Below are 21,094 nucleotides of genomic sequence, written 5' to 3'. Positions count from 1 at the left end.
GTTTGATTATAATAATTCAGTTCAATGTCCGTAGGGACGAGTTTAGTAGCCTTAAGTAATGATTATCTATTCAATAAGTGTACGGCTACCTGTTCATTGAAATCTTGCATAATATTACTCAATATTTTACTAAAAACAAACAAAGTTAAGGTAAGAATAAACTAAATAATGAAGATAGAACAAAGGTATGAATAAGGTAGGATTAAGTTATAGTAAAGATGTAAGAATATGAAGCTTATGTAATTAACAGTGGTGTTTCAAATGCAATAAAATCCAAATTAAATACCTAATGTAATGATGAAAACTTAAATGGAGTTAAAACCGCACAAATATACCCGTATAACTTGTATGAGCTCTTTAAATGGTTTAGTATAATTTTTAACAATAACTAATTAATCACTTCTTATACATCACATAATTACGTTATGTTAAGCTGTTGCATAAAAATGCTCGACTTAAGTTAAAAAATTAAAAATTTTAATTTTTAATCAGAAAATATCGTTATTTATATTGTATTCTAACGAGTGGCCAATTTTGAAGCTAAGAATTAGCATTAATTACTTAAGAGGAAAATATGGGAAGTTTAAATCATTGATTGTTTTTATCATTACATTCAAGCTAAGTCAATTACTACATTTCAACTATTCTAGGCCTTTATGATACAGTGTAAAAAACTAAAAATTATTAATAAAAATACTTTTTAAAATTGCCAAGCTTTTAAATGCACTAAAAAGTATAAAATAATTTATGTTGAGAGAATAAATACTTGTAAGATTTAAAACAGAAAACGTGGGGAGCATGCTAATTCACAATTAACTTCACCTATTGAATATGCAATAGATCATAATAGATCTATTGCATACGCCCCACGTTTTTCGTTTTTAATATTACAAGTGTTTGTTCTCTCAACATATATATAAATTATTTTATACCTTTTAGTGCGTTTAAAAACGTGGAATGTTTAACAAGTATTTTTATTTATAAATTATTTTCTAATTTTTAGTCTTTACTGTGTATATATATGTTAAATATATTTTCTATGGCCTGTTAATATATAACCAAAACCTTATTACATTATCCTTTGAAAAATACCTGGTGCTGACGCCACACCATAGGGAACTCTATTATACATGAAAAGCCCTTTTGTAGTACTTATGGTACACAACTTTCTTGACTGCTCATCTAAACTCACTTGCTGATAAGCCTGAGATAGGTCGATTTTAGAGAAGGTTTTACCCTTTTGTAAGGTGTTAAAAAGATCTTCTATTCTAGGTATTGGATGTCTATCAATTACCAAAGAATCATTTAGTGAAGAAGCCCGAAAATCAGCACACAAACGTAACTCTCCTGACTTTTTAATAATCGGAACAACTGGACTTCCCCATTCACTGTTACTGACCGGTGACAAGATTCCTTCCTCTACTAATCGATCTATCTCTGCTTCTACTTTACTCTTTAGGGCAAAAGGAATTGGCCTAGGCTTCAGAAATCTAGGGACTGCATTATCTTTTAACACTAACCTAGCCGACTCGCCCTTATAACATCCTAGTTTGTCTGTAAATACTTCCGGGAACTTTTGATACAACTCACTTACGATTTTAGACTCCCCTTCTATCACATTACAAAAAGCTTTACTCTGACCTGAGTTAGCATACACCGTGTTGCTCCTTACATTAGGTATCTTAATTACAACCTCAAGATCTCGAATCCAATCTCTTCCCATCAAGGGATTCGCGCCCTTAGCAATCACATACAAGGTTAACTCTTTCATAACATCTCTGTACTTAACTCTTACGCTCAATTTACCAAGTGGCTTAATAGGCTGATTAGTATATGAACTTAATACTAAATTTGTACTTTGTAACTCCAATGAGCTGAAATTCTCCTTGTAACAATTTTCATTAATGACACTTACACAAGCGCCACTATCAACTTCAAAATTCAAAGACCTGTTCTCAACTTGCAAATTTAACATAATAGGTCTTACCCTATCATTTGCTACATTACTCTCATCATTATCTAAGGCAAAAAGATTAGTTAAATCATAATCACTCTCTGTAGTCTGTTCATTATGTCCATCTTCATTTTCATCAACATAGTGCTGCTTACTATATTTCTTATGACTAGAATTATGAAATGTAAGTGGCTTACCCCTGTCCTGGCTTCGGCAAACCTTCGCTAAATGCCCTAGCCTTCCACATTTATTGCACTTATATGACTTGAACCTGCACACATTGGCCCTATGCCCTAGCTTTCCACAGCAAAAACACTTCACATCACTTCCACTTGACACTCTCTCCTCCCTCCTGTAGTTGGTTGACCGGCTCTGGCTCTGTTGTTGTTGTTGTGGGTAGTGTTGACGTTGACTGACACTGCCACTGTTGTGCGCCGCCGCCGCCGGCCCCTTCCGCCCGGCGTTGTAGTGAAGTTGCGTCGTCTGCTGTTGACCCCGCGCTGTCTGCATGCCCGACATCAGCGCCGCTGCACCTCGTTCCGCCATTTCCATATTGGTTGCTATGGTTACCGCCTTTTCAAAAGTCAGCTCCGCCTCGCCGAGTAACCGTTTCTTGATGACGTCACTCCGGATACCGCTCACAAGCCTATCCCTCAAATAATCCAACAGATTGGTTTTAAATTCGCAAAACATCGACAGTTCCTTTAATTGCACTCCGTAATCAGAGATTGACTCATGTTCTCTCTGAGTTCTCAAACTAAATTTATAACGTTCCGTTATAAACGATGGCGTTGGACTTAAATGTTTTTCAACTAACTCCACAATTTGATCAAATGTCTTATCCGCTGGCTTATCCGGTGCGCACAAATTCTTCACTAAATTATACGTTTTCAAACCCATGACTGTTAACAAAGTAGACACTTTTTTCTCGTTCTTAATATCATTAGCGTCAATAAAAATTAATAACCTCTCTATATATGAGGACCACGTTTCTTCAGCCGCATCAAACGCATTCATAGACCCTATAAGACCTGCCATTTTATACTCGTTAAATAGTCTATCTATACAAACTGGTGAAACTCCTGACATATAAATTAATTTACGACTCACCGAATGTCTCGTTACACTGCAAACTCTTACCTCCCGTTACTGTCCTATTAATGTCCAGTTTGCACTTTCTCACTGTCACTGCACAGTTCACACACAGCTCCTTGAAGACGCGATCACGACAGTCCTTCCACTGTTGGTCGCACAATTAATTGTTCACACGCGACAGCCCTTCCGCTTGCCGGTTACGTGAATTCTCACTGCCTCGTCGCCAAATTGAAATGGCTCAAAGGCATCCTCGTCGCCAAATTGAAATGTCCGTGGTTTAAGAATGAAGATGGAAGTAAATAATAACACATTTTACAGTTAAAAATGCCGCGGCCGATACGGGTGGGACTAACACGGGAGTTGGTTACATCACGGGAGCTGTTGGAAGACTGTGAGGAAAAGCCGGGAAAATAGGAGCGTGGTCAGGCTGTGTTGTGATTGGTCGGTTGAGGGTGGCGTGATGATCGGACCACGGCAACGGTTTATTTACTCAAACACTGCCATCATGATACATACATTGACAATAGTTATATACAGCAAGGTGTACTATATGAAATACACTACAATAATAAAACGTACTAAAAAGGATAAAAGTGCTACATAAATAAAGGATTAGGTAAACACTGATTTATGTGCCAACGCCAAATGTGCCAACAAGCAAGGTTGGAATACAAATACGGAGCAGCTCGTTTTTATTATCTTTCCGCAGTTTTATATTTAAACAACGCGTAGCCTTTTTCACGAGCACAGCATATTGTCTGCTAAAGTTAAAAGTAGAATAAGTAACTGCTAAACGAAGAATAAATATTCACAAACTGTTAAAAGATATAGGCTAGTTTATACAAGAGGTTTATAATGATAAATGTAATAATGGCTTTTTCATGAAGAAACTGGCTAGTTCTTCAAACATTATATATCTAGCTGTGTAAATGGGCAAGACAATTAAGTGGAGACTTTTGAAAATAATCTGTGGTGACAAATTATATATAATGGTGTAAGGTGGGAGAAACAAATTACACCTCGATTCTCGGCAGGGCTGCTATTTTTGTATAATAATAAAAAAAAGGTATTTTACAAAGTCTTAGCAGACATGAAGTTGAAACAAATAAGATTGGTATGGTTTGGTAAATATTGCTTTTAAACATTGGTTTGATAAAAAACATTGGTTGTTACTTTATGTTCACAGTTTAGACATATTTTGATCGAATTTCTATTAATACAAACCACAATCTCAACTAAATCGAGAAAGCAGCTTAGAAAGAATTTGGTGTAACCAACCTATTGGTTATGACTCATTACGTTTATATATTAGATATTAGAGAAATAAAGTTATAACTGTACACATGAGCAAATATATTTTGAATGGACCCAAGAAGGTAAATTGTTGCGAAAGTATATCCTCAAAGACGGCAAAAAGTCAATCTATGTTATTCAAGGTACGCTGGGCATCGAATATCAATACAAGATGTAGCACTTAGGCTTTATGTACGATTTAAGATCGAGTTATAAATGTCACATCAATATAAGATCCCATAATGTCTCTGAGTTTTATATTTACAAAAATTCTGTTTATTGGCTATAAATGTTATCTCTAACCCAAATAATTGCAGTTTGAAAAAATATTAAAATAGAACAGTAGTTATCAACTATTATAATTATTATTGTTTTCTTATATTTTTGAGGCAACATAAATACAAGATTCTGGTATCATGATTACTCTAATTCGTGTCATATTAACAAAATTCTGCAAACTAAAATAAATTAATAATAAATTAACAAATTATAAACTATAAATACATTATTTGATCATTCTCAACCAATGAACTGAAGGAATGTTTCGACATACTAAGAAAAGATGTCTAAAATCTCCCTGTTGAAAGTTATAATCGTTATGACATTAAAATACCGTAACAGACTCAATAACTCATTTATTTAGCTAGATTAACATTACAAATGCATTATCCAAGTCAAATTTACAAAAAATAACTACTAACTATCTTTTAAAATAATTAAAATTCATTAGGACTGTCCGTCAGAAAGAAAGGCGTGGACACTGTAGTAGCCTTTACCCACGGGAAATGACCTCAAGTGCCTTTTGAAGCATCCCGGATCTGATGTGGACTTGATTTGAAGTGGGAGAGTATTGAACAGTTTGATGGCATTATAGTTTAGATGTCTTCCAAAGAATGTGGTTAAATGGGCTGGAATTCTCAGATTGAAAGTATTGCGAAGCAGATATGAGTGGGTTGCGGTGTGGAAATTAGAATAATTTGACTTCAGAAAAGTGAGGACTTCTAGAATGTAAATACAGTGAAAAGTTAGAATTGTGGATGATTTAAATACAACTGTACAAGTTTGTTTGTAGGGAAGGCCGTGAATTATTCTGATAGCTCTCCTTTGAAGGCGAAAAAGAAATGGGTTAGACATAACTTAGATGTAGCAAATAGTGGATAGCCAGTAATTTTAATGTTTATATCATGGGGATTCAGTATTTAGGGTTATTTGGGTAAGGGTTTCAAACCTTGCATTACGGTCAAAAATTACCTACAAAAATTAATTATTGTTATCTAACAGGATTTCGTGGAATATAAAAATTAAAATCAGTTTTACGAGTTCAAGTTGATGAACAGGATTTCCTCTACCAACAGTCGTGTTTAACTTTACACATCCGGAAAAAGCTTTCAAAAACGTTTTCAGCTCCACCATTTTCTGTTTATATACCGGTACGAAGGATTATGTTAGTTTAAAAAAGCGAACTTGTTTTTTATTTTTTTAATTTTTATCATAGTCTATTGAAAATGTACGGCAAAACTGCGCTACAGAAATTTTAAAACTTTAATAATGTGGTTTCAAGGTTTTATTACCATCTTTCAGCAAAGTAATTTAAAAACAACTTAAAAATTATATATTTTCATTGTAAACGAATCGATTTACTGGAATAATATTGGGTGTTACTTATACCTTTTTGGAAAGTAATTAGAAAATACATTGAATGACACATTACATTTATACTGTAAAGATAAAAAACGGTAAATATAAATAAAATATTGTAAAAGGTGAAATTCACTTTTTGGGTTTGATTTCAACTGGAGTGTCTAATCGAAATCGATCACTAATCACAAGCTTTTGTATATTTTTATCGTCTTGTGAGTTCAAGGGTTGTTAGATGTTTGTTTTAATTTCCGTAAATTTTATAACACTTACAATACTGATCAAGAGGTTTCTTTTATAATTATCACTAGTAATATCTGAAATTAAAAAAAATATATATTTTCAATCTATACGATTATATAAAAATCTAATGGTGTCTGTCTGTATGTGTGTTACTAATAGGTGCAAAAACTACTGAACCAACTGGGCTTAAATTTTTAAAAAATATAGCCACCATACCAAGGACCATTATAGGACTATTCACATTTCGATACTGACAGTAGGCCCCTTTGGCTTTAAAAGTTCTGAGGTGAGGTTTTTAAAAGTAAATATTGATTGATCTCCATGGCTGCAATGAGAATACTCACAATGTTTACATTTGCTATGACATTTCAATGTAAACAAGAAGAACTGCCAAATTGCATATATTACAATTTAAGACAGCTGATCCAATGAAATTAAATATAATAATTCACACAATAATGTGGTTGGTTAAAATCTAAAAAAGTTATCAAAGATCGCTCATTCAAAAGCTATGTCAATGATTATAGAAATAAAAAAAAAAAATATTCTAAAAGCGTTGCTGCATCTACTCAGGCTCTGCTTTCGATGTTTAAAGTGTCTTAAGTGTTATGAAAATAATGTTATTGATATATTTTCATGGAAACAGTAAGAAAATTACAATGTATAGATGTTTTGTATGAATTTGGAGGCTACTTTAAATCAATTCGAACTGCTTAACATGAGTTAGATTAACTTAACATAACTTGCACATCACATTATTTTTATATCTATATTTAGGCAAATTTAGTTATTGTGTTTTGCTAAATCTATGATTAAATTAAACTAAAATATATCATCTATAACTAAATTGTACGTCATGTTTGTGTGCTAAAATCTGTTGTATATGTGCAACTGTATTTAATTATCAAATGGTAATACATATTACTCTTATTTTATCTTAACATAGCTTTCAGTTCACATTTACATTATTTGATAAATTTATTATTTGTGTTTTGCCACACCACTGATTAAATTAAACCGAAGAAAATATCATAAAACTATGCAGTACACAGTGTTCTTTTGTTTCTAAAATCAATTAAATATCTGTTACTATGTTTCCTTAATGGTAAGTGTAAGATGTAAAGGGAATGGATGATGGAACTGATTAAAAAGAACTGGTTTGTATTCGTCTGCTGTCTTTAATGCTAAATTATTTGTTGAAAAATTTTTATTGTATGGATATAGTTTCTTTAATATTTCAAAAGACTGTATTGATAAGGCATAACAATATTTCTAAAGTTTATAACAGCTGACTTAGTAATGATTTATTGTGAGTGAAGAAAATGAAGATGGAAGGATTTGTGATTTAATATGAAGAAGAGTGAAATTTAAAAAATGTTCATTTCAATTTAATAATTAATATTTTTGCAACTTCAAAATTACAATGTAAAATGTCAAGAATAAATAAAAATATTTGTAATCAAGGGAGATGAAGGTTAATCATGTATGTGAAAGTTTTATTCGAAGATTTGGTCAGTTTTTGTCATATCAGCCCACACAATATTTAAAATTAATCAAGACCAAAATGGTGGTATCCACTACTTACCAGATTTAAAAGTCATAACTTAAACGTTTCTATTAAGGCCATACAAGTTTAATTTTGTTTCTAAAAGCGTTGGCGGATGTGTAACTATTATATGCAACAGATGTTAAGATTAAAATGTTTCTATTTTGTGTCCTCTTCCCGTTGCAAAGCACCGGTACAACAGCTAGTATAAAATACTTCTGAAGAACACGATGTTGTGCCAAAAGTAGTTGTAAACATGAGTCCAGGATATTAATGTGAATGAGGGAGAAGATCTTTCTAATATTAAGAATAACTATCCTATTTAAAATTTTGTTTAGAGTTATTAAAGATGATTGTTTTGTTTTACTACTTCAGGATGATTTAACATTTGATTTCCCTAAGACACTTTGAATACGTCTCTTTCCAATTCGCGTCTTAAAGTTGAATGAATTGGAAATGCACTCTGGTAATATAACTTGTTATATAAAAATGAAAATTTTGATGCACCATTGTGTTGTACATTTTCACCATAGAATAAAAAAAATATATATTTTATCTTTGTTTGTAACCTACAAAGTTTTATATTTCCTAGTAAACTTAGTTATATATTAAATATTGTAATTTTTATAATGCTCATTAAAAAAATTACGTAGCCAAGAAATAAATAACCAGATTTTTGCCATATCTTAGTAATTTTACTCCTTACTCTCTCTACTCTTAGGACACCGTTTTTACATTTTATTCATTGTCTTAAACGCTCTTCAAACTATAGCTCAGTAAATCAGCTGGGAAAGTGTATTGTAATCGTAGATTTTGGTTTAGGTACGGAATTCCATCAATGTATACGAATTAGAAATATTCAAATTATCCCTTATGTAGTAAAACTATATTCTTCATTTATGCGTTTTTTCTTATACTACACACTAAATATATTCAAGGAACTTCAATGTTCGTTATTGTAAATATCCTAGCCTTAAAAATAGTTTAAAATATATCACAACTCAAAATATTTAGTTGATTTGTGAGATCAAATATTTCATTTAAGGACTACAATTTTATTTAATTACTAAAGATTTGTATTTTTTTATATCATACGTAAACACACCGAATATTTGAATACTATCCTTAACTCAATTTTAAAATATAACCACCATAAACTTCATTAGTCGCGTATTTAATTAATGAAAAAAATAAATCCTTCTATGCAGGAGGAAGCCGTGAAAAGAATATCAGATTAGGTAAACACAAATATCAGCGCCGACGTCAAACACACACGCTAGCAAAACTTGAATACTAATGTGAAGCAGATCTTTTAACACCAGTAACTCAGAATGTATAGTTGTTTATTCCGACCCGAGCAACATAATATTCTGTATGATTCTACCGAGGAAAACAATATTAGTTTAGTAACTGGATTGTATTGCGCTACCTCAATATTACATACAAATTATGTGTCTATTGTGTATTAGTTATAGGTCATCTAAATGTGTTAAAAAAGATTTTGATACAAAAAAAAAAATTTGGACATTATCCATCGAAATTGGTGATGAAAAAGATTTCATAATTTTGTTTTAAAAATTTATGAACTTGATCAAATACATTCACCAAACAATTTTTCACTTACGAACAAGCTTAACCTTGCAATTATCGTTGGTTTCCTCTAACATAATTCATACCGGATTGTTCCAACCACAAAAAAGGGTGGGCAGGATTTTAAAGACCAAATGAAAGATATAATTAATATCATATTGTCATGTACAAACAAGTCGTTCCACTTTAACTAACAAAGCTGTCACCAAAGGATACTCAGTTGCCATTGGGAATTGATTATAATAAACATTTTAATAATCTAAAATCTATACACATTAGGAAGGCTTGAAAAATATTTCTTGTAAGGAAATATCTCAGGCAAAAAGTATTCCGCCGGAACCACGATGTTGTGCCAAAAGCAGTTGTAAACTTGACTTTGGAATATCAATGTGATCAAGACTATGATTGTAGCAGCCAAAATATAAGGGAATAGTAAAGCTTTTTAAAAATTGAAAGTAGTAATATAAATAGTCACAATATATAACAAAGTTTTAGTTCAAAATAAACGTAACGTTTTATATTTTTATAGAACAATATTCTACGAGTACAATCTGCATAGATTCATAGATGCATAGATTGATGCACTTATTTGTGAACTAAAAATATTGTAAGACAAATTATTACATGTATTGAACCGTAAAAAAAAAACCATAAAGGCATCTGGCCTCTTCCACTTCCCTTTCGTTTAAACTTTTAATTCATATTAAACTTTATATTTTAATTACAAATTACGTTTATTTTAAATACGCAATAATGTTATTTAAACCGAACGTAAGCTCTAACATGTCTAAACTTGTTTACTACATCAAGAGTTTCGGTAAATAGTCTTTGGTAATTAAAACCTTATAAAATAAAATGAAGAAATAACAGAAGCTAATGGAAAAGTCTGATACTGTAAAAGAGGATTGACCGCAGTTTAAATAAACAAACAATTCCAATCAGAATGAAACTATGTTTTCAGTTAATTTCAAAAGTTTACTATTGTTACTCTAACCACTATACAGATGATTCTGGATACTAAACATTAAAATTTCATCAATGATTACTTATATCAATACGTTAATATATAGAGTAGCGCAGTGTGACAAACATAATTAATGCAATACATTTATATTTTCATTAACATTGTACATTATTTCCATATTCATGTAATCTCGCATTAATTCTTAAAATTAAATTTTAAAATACATACTGTATTACATAATCAAGTTAAATAATTGATATAACTTATTTTTCCTAAAAGGCTTTTTGACTTTTAAATTTAAAATTTCTCATAGTATAGTATCAAATTGGTATGTTAAATATACACCATTAATTCCTCCAAGAGCCATTTGTGTTATAAAATCTAGTTTATTTCGCCAGTCATTTCCATGTCATTGTGATCAAGCTCAGTATTATATGAAACGAGTTAATTATGATGTAAAACTGAAGTGCATGACATAACAGAATGAACAAAACATATTAAGAATATTATTTGTGTCTAATTATGTCTACACTAATTCATTATAGAAGTCTAATAATAAAATCGGTTAGTTCTCTTATCATAGTCCTTTAGCTACTAGTGGGTTAGTATTGATTATATGGATTATTACTGATAATAGAAATGGTAAATAAACTATGTTCACAAATAGATTGCATAAACTTTATCAGTGGATAACATGTGTATTTAAATAGTATTGTGTTTGGTGAACTGGGTTACATCAAGATTGTATCCAAAATTAAACTAAAATATACACCAACATATACGTTCGTTTCTACTGACCAGGAAATGTTAAATAAACAATATTGACAGAGTCAGGGATTGTCTACACATAAATCATTGGTCGGTTATATTGTGGAGTGTTTTGTTTTGACCCAACATCAATCTTGGCTTCCCTCCAAAATGCGAATCTGTAGATACGTAATGTGTGAAGGTTTGAACGAGAAGTTGTATACTGATTGAAACAAAGACTCGTCAATCAATCTATCTAACTAACGCTTTAAGGTTTATCAATTGCTGAAAAATTATGATAAAAACATTTCTTTATAAATCTTTTTATACTTTGCAATAATTGTAAGGTCATACTCTGTTAATATATTTGATGGTTTTGGTTAACAAGTGTTTTGAGATGGTAAAAGTTGTATATAGTTACAAGATAAAATATTTTCTCTGTTACTTTTTAAAAGTTGCACAACACAGGCAATTTGACATATTTTTCATAATTCTGACAACTCGTTAAACACCTAATTTGATACTACTTAAACCATCCTCCATGTTTTTTTTTCTTTTTCAATTTGTTATTTTTATTTTCTTTAGTGGTGACATTTAAAAGATCAAAGGTATTCAATATATTTCTTCAAAAAGGCCAGTTTTATAGTAAATTTTACCCATTATAAATAAAAAAAAACGGAATAACGACAAGTATAAAACCAAAAATAACTAATAATTAAGTATAGACCTACTCATCTAGACCATGATTTGGACAAACTAAATGACGTTGTAAAATAAACCCAATTTTTGTTGGTTCATGAGTTCTACTAGATACTTTGAAAATTGGTCAGATAGCACTAATCTGATAAGATCAATTGAATTTGTTGAAATTTAAACGTTGTTATTTCCTTGTGTTGTAGATATACATCATGTTTATTGCATTTGTCGATTGTCTTTTTTTGTCAAAAAAATTTATAATGTCATTTATTTCAGTAAAAAAGACACAAGTAATGTCTGATAATATCTCAGAAGAAACTTCGCAAGAGGTTTGCTTTGGGGTTAGTGTCTGCTAAATCCCTTAAGCTGTTTCCATTTGCGAACTTCATCTTAAGAGATTACATTTGAAAGAAGAGTGAAGCAGTGTGCAAAGTTAAGAGTTTATAAATATCGATTGGTTTTCACCCCTAACACATTTTTGGACACTAGACAATTTTCTCAGAATACTTCAAACATTTCGCTCCAGTGTATTATTAGACCATTGCACTGTAAATGGGTTCAAAAACGTATATAAGGTAGATTTTGTATGGACAAATATAATAAAAATTTCAGTGTTGCTTTTGGTTATTACCTTTAACATCATATTTGGTACAGAGTTTGTGTGAAAAGTTTTTTGTATATTGTTTTATTATTTTATTACGCTTCTTAGTCTTTACAGTACCTCTATATTGCCCTTATCCATCAATTTACAATGCACCTACGTTTTCGGTAACTAGATTTTTTTTTTTTATAAACAATTAACCAGAAACATTTGTTTTAACTATAAAATTAAATAAAAACATTCATGTTTACGATATAAAAATACTATAGTCAACAAACTAAGCTTACAGGCGCATATTTAACGTTCAAAAAATTTATGTTCATTAGAATTTCAAAACTTGTCAGATGTAACCTAATAAACATAGAAAGTGCGATATTAACATGCAATAAATAAATACTGATCATCAACAAAATGAATAATGCCGTTTATTTATTCTATGATATTAAGCCTCCTATTAGGTCTATCTTTCCCGTCCGATAGAATACACTGTTTTATAAGATTATAGCTTAGGGGTACCAGTGATGGCGTTACATCACCCTTGATGTTATAAAACTAATTTACGTAAAATGGCAGTTTAACGAATTGCATTTTGAAATATAAAATGGGTATAATGCTGTAAAAATGTGTTAACATAATGATGCATACTATTATGCAGATAAGATTGGCTTTATGAATTAGGTTAAGGCAAGGTTAAGTGAAGGATGACTGTCGAATAAATGAAGTGATTGCTTTGTTACTGACTAAGATCAATTGGTTTTTGAGCGCGATCATTTATTACAAGTCTGATGATAGTCGTGGACTTTTGAAATTTAAATAGCTTCCAACTCTTATCCGGTTCGAATTGGGAACCTCCCGATTATTACCGTAGCATTCATAATCCAGACATTAAAAGCGTTTCCAACAAAAATTATTATTTTTCAGAACATACATGATGGGTAATAGAGTAAATAGTTCATTTTTGATACACATCAACAGTGATAATTACATCACAGTCGATACTACAATTCAAATATTTGCAAGTCAACTCTTTTATGTGGGTAAAGATATACCGTATAACACAATAAATCTTTATCAACTCCTTATTATCATTTATCATAATATTAAACTAGTTTCATGGATTTTATTTGTTTAATTTACATGTTTTAGTTTATGAAAACAAGAAAATAAATGTCCAAAGCTTGTGGAATCACTCACTCTATTCACCTAATATAGTATAATATAGTACAAATTATCCGAAAAACAATTGATCTTAAAGGTTTAACTTGAAATAATATCATCTTGATTACAAATAACGAGGTATAACAATTCATTTGCTTACTTTCATACTATACGCACGACGCAGTATGGCTTTGACATTTACTTTTAATATGACAATGTAGTCATTGTGAGATTCTAGAGGTTTAGGAACGGTAAATTAAGTAACGAGAAGTGTAACCTGGTTATAAAAACATTTGCTTGTAACAGGTAGTTGAGTTTTCCCAATTTACACGCAGCTGGAGGTTAAGTTAATTGTTATACGTAAGCTTTATAGTAACAAACCTATCTGTTGACTAATGGATTTCGTTTACGTTTCGTTTGATCCTATTATAAAGAGATGGAGTGGAACTTAATCTAAGTTTTACTATTGCACAACCACTGCATGGTGATTTCTTATAGTAATGTAAATCGCAGCATTAAATATTTTTACGTTTTATACATTTCAGGCTGTCGTAGTCAGAACAATAAAAACGCCATGCTGGAGGATTATTATATTATATTCTTAGATTTACAAGTTTTTTTTTAATATCGCCTGACTTTTTTTTATACAGTTATAATCGTTGGGTTATAGTAGTAAAAATTACAGCTCGATTTAAAAGTATCAATATAAAACATAGTTATTTTCAAATCGTCTGTGATGGATCTCAGTTAAATTTTTCCGGGACAAGCAAAAGTTGTACTACTGAACTAGTTCTATTTACTGGCGTGATTTCGATTACTAAATGGTGAAACATTATATTTCATTCAATAATTTAGTTCTAGATAGGCTAAACATTTTTAGTATGCCGGACTCTATTAAATAGGTCGTATAAATTGATACATACAAACTAGCCAAATGCACGTCTCTAACCTAAGGTGAGTTTGCTAATAAATCAATCAATATTTTACAGGTACAGAATAGAAATAATTCATCCCTGACTAATGAAACTGTATTAGTGTAAGTTTGTAAAATCATGACTTCAAAATAAGTTTAGGAAATAGTTTTCTGCATAGACTTTAGCGAAACATGTTACCTCTCTAACAACACATTAGTAGATTTTTCTCTAAGGCTAGTTCCCACAATCTCATAATTATACATTTTTTACAGAGAACGGACCTAATCCCTGGCCTTGTAATTATCCAACGCCAACCTTTTGTGTTATAGCATTATAAAAAATATCAAATGACTGGAATTTCAGACCAGATTATAATAGACTCCACTAGGAATTAAACCAGTTCAAAGATATTAGTTTCTAAGGTGAACATCTGTATTCACTCGGCTACCCAGAATATTGTATTATAACCTCGTAAATTATCATTTCTTTTATTCTAAATTTCTTTCCTCATTTACTCCATAGTGATCTGTATTTATTGCAACGATAACTAAAAAAAATTTATCGGAGTAAAAGTATTTAATTATCCATTACACAAAGAAATATTGTGGTAAGTAAAATCACAGGATTTATAACTCCCTTACTCTGGTTTAATGATTAATTATTGGATGCAATATGAAGAACGATTTACTTCTGAATAAAGAATATTTTGCAATTAAAATTCCTACCGTTGTCGCTTTTAATAATAATCTCACCTTTCATTTAATGGTAATTATCAATCTTTATTATCCTTTTGTATGATATTTTCAAAACTTAAATGCCTCCATTATAGCTGTAATGCCAATATAATTAAAATTAATCTTCACTCGAAAACTGTTCGAATATATTGACGTTTTAGTGGTGTTTATAATTTCTCAAAAATAATTTTGTCTCCCAGACAAAATCATAATCATATAATTATTCTATAATCCCTTCTTTTAGACAAAAAAAGAATAACCTTTCAATGAACACACAGTGCAAAATTATTTAAAACCCACATTAAATTATATGATTTTTCCGTTAGAATTGATTATGTAGTACAGAGCTATGTTTTCTTAATGAATTTCCCTTATAAATGACGGAGCTACTACCGTTATTATAAGTGACATGGTAAGACATGGCCTAGCTTGTAAGACGAAGCCTAAGGGATAATTTAGTATGATGAAGCGTTATTGTACAGTATACACACTTGTGTTACGGAGAAATGTTCAAAACATCGTAAATTAAAATTTCCATATTAATCTTATGGAAAATAACAATGATTGTAGATGTTCGTTCATGGATATATTTTGGTTGCCAATTAATTCATTTTATAAGCTCGGCTGCAAGCTAGCTTCATTATAACAAACCCCCCAAAAAAGTCAATACTTTGGGTCTATAATATGTACATTTTAATCTGTAAACAAATATTTATATGGACTTCATATCGAGTTGTCAAGGTAATCTAAAAAGACAGATGTCAATATATGCACACTGTGTACAATTCTAAGACAATTGTGAACTTAATAATTGTAGTTTAAAAACTGTAGATAACCATAGAGTTCTTTTAGTGAAATAAATTTTAGGCAATTATGTACAGTACGAGAGATTCCATTATACATAGATTGTACGCTAAATTTGTAAATGTGTAGACTTGATTATCATAGCTTTATATCGATTCATCTCAGGATACACAATATTTTGAGCTAATGTGTGAAAACTACAACCATACTAACCTACTATGGTTAATTAAAGTGTCTAGACATAACACATAACTTTCGCCCGATCACGTCGTGTCGTGTCCCGTAGGCCTACCGTTTTCAGTATTTTTATAGCTTTAAATGTTCTTTTTTATGTCCGTGTACGTGTTTGTGTTTTGTTTATTTATTATCCATTTGACGACCTTCGAATGAAGCGAGAAGACATCTTATAACCGCCTGAAGATGACTCCAATGTGAGTTGAAACCGGTAGCAACTCAGCTACAACACAAGATCGCATAAATGCAGGTATTTTACACCAATTTATAGTAATTAAAGTGCTTTAAGATTATCAGTAAAATAATTACACCTTGCAAACCAATGATTATAAGTTTTTAACCATCATCCTAAAAGTAGAAAAAATTAACGAAAACAAAATTACCAATATACAAATATATAGAAACACTATACTCATAACAATCTTTAATAGGAATTGTTAAACGTTCTAACGGTTTAAGTGTATCACTCAATTCAACATCAATATCTTCAAGTTTATATAACAAGTAATATTTCCAGAGTGCATTTCCAATTCATTCCACTCTCAAGACGCTCTGAAAGCCAATTGGAAAGAAGACGTATTTGCAACTTTCTTATCGAAATGTTAAATCATCCTGAAGAAGTAAAACTGTTTGCTCGCTTAAAAACTGCTGCAAATAAAATGTTCAGAATGATAATTATTGTTCGTACAATCACATAGGATTATCAATCTATATATACATCGATGCGTAGCATACAAAATGCATTAACTTGTCACATTACTTTATATTTATTTCGTTTTCTATGTCGCTTTTCATATATACGTAATTTGTGTCAAATGAAATATGAATCCTTTTTTGACTAGCAATCTCCTGCAGCAGTCATTTCCATTTATTTAATTCGAGCTGAGAAAAAATATATTCAAGATGAAACATGCTTGCCGATTAATATATGGATTAATGTTTTTATAAAGTAATAGAACAGCATATTTTTGACCCTAGGGATGTAAAAACCTGCTCGGTCCCCAAATGACGATAACAGCTAGCTGGCATAGACAGCAAGCAATAAGCATCTTTCGGCCTTCAAAATCTGTAAAACCACTAAACCAACTAAACCACTTAAATTTGTCTCCTTTAAAGTATACCTTTCTTTTGTTTAAGATATTTTTACGATATAAATTGAATGAAAACTCTGAGAGTTGTTGTTTATGATGCATTTCTTATAGGGGATGCTTCTCTTGTAGGGTTGAACGTTTATTAAGTGTTTTATTTAAGACTGTATGATATGCATTGTTATTTTATGTTAAACCAACCTCACATGATTACGTAAATATATTACGGAACTGATTTTGTTTGAAAACCAATACAATTTAAGAAGATATATTTTTTAAAGTTCGTTCATGTTTGTCCCCACCGGACTCACAGCTTTCCGAAGGTTATTTTTAAAACTTCTTTAAAACATTTAAGAAAAATTGTTGAATGGCATTGCAAAAATTTGTGAACGTAAAATAATAATTATCTCTCAGTATAACCAACGGTGACAGCAAAGAATATCGTAACGTAATTTAAAACGCTTTTACACTTTGGTGGTGCATTCAATGGTTGTTTTAGAAAACCATTTTTAATATACTATTTTAACAATTCTATAATTGTGATTGTTTGCATTATTTTTTCGTATATCAAATATGTTTAAAGTGCTGAAATTAAAGACAATAACACGGGATGAAAAACTAACTATAATTGATGAATGGGGGTTTTTTATAATATATATTAAAAAAAACTTATACCTGTGAGATATTATAACATTGGGAAAGTAAATCGGTGATTTTTGGGAATCCAATTGTTATAAAAAAATATATTTTGCTTAAAAACAAAGAATGTCAGCCAGTTATAATACTATTTATAGTTAAAATTGAATATTTTTACTTCGAATCTATAAATTACAGAATCATCACATCCACTTCAAGCCGCCACTTATGTAAGTTTTTGTAAGTTTTTAAAGCAACTATACAACAGTCAACAGTTACTCGAGCACTTTTGCTGACGTCACTTGGGAGTTTTGCTGAGATACAGGTTATTGACTGGCAGCTTTTCTCATGAGCTTTGGTTGACATTACAAGACATGTATGATAATCAGCTGATGAGAGATATGTGTAAATTTATGTACATAGTTTATGTCCACTTTATGTTACCCTGATATAAAGTGCATATTCTTTACGTATGGGATAATATTCAAAAACATTTCCACTGCTGAAATATTTTAATAAATCTGAAGTATGAAATTAGGCTATAACACATTAGCAACGTAAGCTGTAATAGGCCTATATTGTTACCCTTGGATTTTGGTCGAACAAATGTTGAAAGCAACACGATTCAATAGATTGGGAACAAATGAATATACCTAATTTTATTTATTTCTTAATTTATGCTCCCATCCTAATTCTCTTTTTCATTACCAGTCTTTCCCAACAATATATTTCACTGCATCCTGATAATTAATAGGTCTATGCTTTTTACCCAGAGTAACTTTTTCAAAACGTGCTATAAATTTTTGAGAAGTGAAGAAGTACTCATATCGTGAGACTTATAACGTGCGAAGTACTCAGAAGATAGGAGTAAGGGTCTGACATGCTAATTTATTTTATATATTAAGTCGGAAAATTATTTAGCAAAAAGTATCAATGTTTCATATCGTGTGCAATGCATACAAACATAGGAATAGAAGTATCATGTATCATGTAAGGGTGTGCACTTTCAGTTCTCCACTTAAAGTAAATGAATTTAATCCACTCTACAATTGAATAAAATGTTTCAGATCTTTTATGTTTCCGTTTGCTATTCGTGCCAATCCATTCGTCATTTTTTGCATTTTCTATGAGCTTTTAGAATTTATACTGTTTTTGCGAGAATCTATTACTACTCCCTAATAACAAGCTTAAAGTGAATAATTTAGTTGCAATCTTATTGTGTTGTTGCCTTTTCAATGCCATTTAAAATAATTTATATAGGTACCTGAACTTGAAATTGTCTTTGTAAATCAAACCCAATTTAGAAGGGTTTGAAAGAACCACCATTGTTTTATTTTAGTTTTAGACGTAAACATATATTTTGTTTGCCTTGTCTAATGCAAATCTGTATTTATTATTTTGGTTGAATGAGGAGTTATTGAGTTATTAATTTTCGTTTTTCTATGAAGTTAGGCAATTAAAAGATATTGCCCTACTTAATAAATATTTATAATTCGGAAAATTAATTTTAGATGCCTACTCATTTTAAATATACAGGGTGTCCCATAAGTAAACAGTCAAACTCCGCGTAATGGTTTCATGGGTTAAAATAAAGAGAAAATCAAGAATAAAATTTTTTCCGGAATTGCTTCGTTAACCAGATATCCACCATTTTACATTTTTTACATAAACATTTTTATTTTTAAAATTTGTAAACCGATCTTTATAAAAATTGATATGTAGGTTGAGGTAAAAAAGACCAATGTTAAAAAAACCATCTTGATTCAACTCAAAATTTCGTAATGGCGGCCATTTTAATTATTTAAACTTAAATTACTCAAAAACTGCTAATTTTATGAAGGAAATGTCAAGAACACTTTTATTTAGAATATTATCCCCTATCTAACGATACCAAGTTCAAAAATATCGAATAATAAATAGCTGAAATATTACGATTTTTAGTTGTAAAATGGAGCAAACCTGACTAGCTACTGCCTTATTCTACCCCATTTTACAACAAATTTTGTACACAAAATAAACCAAAGTATCAATGATTATAGCACTATACATGGGATTAATAAGTAAACCCTACGTAAGTCATTATTATCAAAATGCTTATTTGTGTCACACACGCTGAATGTTTATAACTGCAACGTTATGCAAATGGTATTATACTGAAAGCTAGTTTAAATTATGGCTTCGACATTTCCTCGTTTTTAAAATTATATTTGTTTCAACACAAAAATCATGAAAATACGTCAATTGGTTAGTTCAGAATCGTGAAATAAAATGAAAAAACACGTACTTCTTGTACGTTTTAATATAGGTACCTACCATAATATTTTATTTTACGCAACGCATTAAGCTATTCAACACAATAATTCAAAATATTATTCCGAAGTAGAAAGTTCCTGTACCTAAGCCAAATTTAAGTTTCCTTTGACCTACCTTTTTGGGTGGAAATTTCGATAAATAATGTCTATGATAGTAAATTCTTTAGATTTTTTCTTAGAGTTTAATTCATGAGACAATAATGACACTTTGCTGAAAATATTATGAAATTAATAATTACTTATGTAACACCAACTCAAAACTTTAACCTCTCAATAAAAAAATAATTAAAATATGATAAAGTTTTTGTCATAAAAACCTTTAAAATTATTTTTAGAGAATATTAATAACTAGTATTAACTACGAGTGCATGCGTTTTGTAATAACGTTATTTGACAAACACTTTTGACCAAAAAAAAAACTAAAAGGAAGATGAAATAACTACTATTTTAACTCGCTTATAAATCTGAATAAGTCATTGTACTTGCCTACTAGCAATTAAGTATTTTTAAGTATTTTACCAATTACACCCAAATTTATTTAACAATTATTTATGAAGACATGGGTGTTTACTACAAAAAGCTTTTATTATAAACATTTGAAGCTACTGTATTCAACTATTTAAGTTTCAAAGTCAAAGTATCAAAACACGTTACTGAGAAAAAATAATAATTGCACAATAAGAATGAATGGGATGTAACCATAAGGAGTTTTGAATGTAAATGTCTGTGTCTTTGTTTTGTAGAATCCTTAAGCAAACCTCTACCGTAAGCGCTTTCATTGTTTTTACATGGAACCTTTTATACATATACAATGACTAATGTTAATAATAATAGCGGGTGTCCCATT

Source organism: Macrosteles quadrilineatus, unplaced genomic scaffold (assembly GCF_028750875.1).
Source record: "Macrosteles quadrilineatus isolate MER2022 unplaced genomic scaffold, UCM_ALF_1.0 Scaffold_3__2_contigs__length_128488019, whole genome shotgun sequence".
NCBI lineage: Eukaryota > Metazoa > Arthropoda > Insecta > Hemiptera > Cicadellidae > Macrosteles > Macrosteles quadrilineatus.
Note: the sequence above shows the minus strand (reverse complement) of the source record.